At 50.5% G+C, this 2,903-nt stretch overlaps 1 pseudogene; it reads right to left on the bottom strand.

Moving 5' to 3' along the window:
• The window catches only part of LOC144607525 (uncharacterized), a 10,272-nt pseudogene extending 8,923 nt beyond the window's left edge, over positions 1 to 1,349 (bottom strand).
• Between the last annotated feature and the right edge of the window lie 1,554 nt (positions 1,350 to 2,903).

Here is a 2,903-nt window from a genome sequence, read left to right as displayed (position 1 = left end):
GCTGCCGAGTCTCTGGCGCTCGCTCCTCTCCCCACCTGCCATCGCCCTGCGCTCCGATGTTGTTGATGGCGAAATGTCCAGCCATTGAAAAACAGAGGTTATGTAAAGATAACGCGAGCAGTGAGACACAAACCATTCTTCACTGGCGACAGATTGTGATGAAGGTTGATTTTCCATGGACGGAGAGAGCGTGGAGTGAACCCACGGAGACTGGTATGGGCAGGACAACGCAGATAAACAGGCAACACAAACTAAACCGGGGGTGATCACTCCGGGCAGCACGGACCCCCGGACCCGCGGCGCACCAGGCGCGACCGGCTTGGACGCTGTGGCCAGTCCCGAACCTCACCCCTGGCGGACGGGCGCATCAACCACCGGTTCCTCGGGAGCTCCGGAGGCGGCGGAACTGGGCCGCGCTCAGCGAAGCTCAACCTCTGTCGGAACAGCAACAGGTCGTGAACTTATTCAGGGGAAAAATCTGCCTCGGGAGGTCGGGGGTCACAGAGTTACCGAGGGCGGTCACCTCAGACCTCCCTCCCTGTCGGGGGCGGGGGGGGGGGGGGGGGGGGGGGTGGACGCGGTCCACTGCCGAGCGAGGCCCAGTTAGGAGTCGCCGATAGTTCGGGTGAGGAGGGGCGGGGAGGTGTGGTGAGGGGTGACGGCTCAAATGTCGCTGACCTCCACACCCCCCGAGCTGTGACTACATCATCTGGGGTAGAGGGGCCGCCCTTCCCCCCTCTCCCCTTCCTATCCCACTCCCCCCCTCTCCCCGCTCCCCCTTCCCCTTCCCATCCCACTCCCCCTCTCCCCCCTGGGAGCTGGGAATGTTTCGAGATGGAGCTGGGAAACTTAGTCACCGCGAGCATGCTCGACGGGGCCGCTTCCAGTTGGTTTGTTGATTTATACGCAACACAACACAAACCATATTTCCCCACAGTGAAAGAAGCCATTTGGCCCATCGTCCTATGCTAGCTCCCAAAACAGTCCCAGTTCCGCGTGACTCACTCTACCCATCAACAGTCTGATGAAGGGTCCTGACCCGAAACGTCACCTATCCATGTTCTCCACAGATGCTGCCTGACCCACTGAGTTACTCCAGCACTCTGTGAAACGTCACCTATCCATGTTCTCCACAGATGCTGCCTGACCCGCTGAGTTACTCCAACACTCTGTGAAACGTCACCTATCCATGTTCTCCACAGATGCTGCCTGACCCACTGAGTTACTCCAACACTCTGCCCATCGCCTGCTGCAGATTCCGCGGCTCACGGACGCACCGGGAAACACAACAGTAAATGTAAACTGTTGGTATCCACGTGTCTAACTGGGAAGAGGATTAATTCCGCCATCGTTTACCAAGCATGACTAATGAAGGCCCTGCGTTGACAGAAGCAGCGGTCCGGGCAGAGGGAGCGGCTGCCAATAACCAAGGTGACCGACAGGAAGAGGGCGCCGGCGGGCGAGGGAAGTACCATCTGGAGCCGTGCAGCAGCTTCATTCCCGCTCCTTAAGGCGCTCAGCAATCTGTGAATGCAGGCGCCGACGATGGCAGAGCCGGCACACACAACACAACACAACTCTGTAAAATGGCATCCGAACAACACTCAGAGACTCAGTAAACAGAACCAGACCATCGCCCGATACCATGTTATTAATTAAATACACCCGCGATTCTAAATTAATAGCAATGTTTCACTGAATAAATGGTTACTCTGAATGAATACCACACAGAATGAATGTTATGCTGTTCAGAGTAATTATTGTCACTAAAATAATCCCACTCGCTATAAATGCATTTGCTGTTTTGAATAAATAAACCCTTTCCTAAATCCAGTCGGAAACTGTTTATCTGTTGGGGTCAAGCAGAAATGATTACAATATTGCACATCGAGTTGCATTAAATTCATAATTTCTCACCGACAGTAAAGTCTGTACCTGAATGCCCAACATCGATCTTATAATAAATTGCTGCACTGCCTTCATTTACCGAAAATTGTCCTCAGCGTCGATGGATTCAGTTATTCTGAATAAAGAATACACTACAGCAAATAAATTATTTACATGCATTCGTGCAATGTAAAGCGAATACCGGCGAAATTATTCTGGATAAGTGCAGGGCAATTGGTAGGAAGATATGATTTTCTCAGTAAGCGCGGTTTTATTTCATAATTATATTGCAACATTACAATATTAGTGAGTCTAAATATGCTCCATATAAGCGCCGCGTTCGAAACTGCTGGGGAAACCCCGCAATAATATTCCGAATAAATACAAGGAACAGCGTTTTACCCTAATTGTTGAATAACCCCCAATGATTAAATCAAATTGTCCCGAACGTGTCCACGCCACTCGCAATAACTCCACGATTACTCGGAGTAACAGCTTTATTGGGATAAATTCAACACATCACCTGAAGTTCATTCAGTTAATTGTTTCAGTTTTTGCCGAAACCTTGTCAATCCGCAATAGTCTGGTCGTTTTTAACGAAAAGTTCACAATTAAACTCGGATTAAATGATTCTGGTAAAATAACCCTCACCATTCCCCGCGGCTGATTAAGAGCAGTGGGTTTTAAATCTGAAGGAAAGATTAAGCAAATCAGCTTAAATTCGGAAACCATCCACGATTGGGAATTCAATTATAGTTTTACCCAAATGCCCGTTAATTTCCGCGGCTGCCGTGTGGCGCGAATGAATCGATGCGTCCATCTTTCAATCACCTGGTGTTAGTAAGGGGGAGGGGATGTCAGAGAGAGAGAAAGAGAGAGAGAGAGAGAGAGAGAGAGAGAGAGAGAGAGAGAGAGAGAGAGAGAGAGAGAGAGAGAGAGAGAGAGAGAGAGAGCGAGAGAGAGAGAGAGAGAGAGAGAGAGAGAGAGAGAGAGAGAGAGAGGAGAGAGAGAGAGAG

Source organism: Rhinoraja longicauda, chromosome 29 (assembly GCF_053455715.1).
Source record: "Rhinoraja longicauda isolate Sanriku21f chromosome 29, sRhiLon1.1, whole genome shotgun sequence".
Taxonomy (NCBI): Eukaryota; Metazoa; Chordata; class Chondrichthyes; order Rajiformes; family Arhynchobatidae; genus Rhinoraja; species Rhinoraja longicauda.
This window is presented reverse-complemented; position numbering and strand designations above follow the sequence as displayed.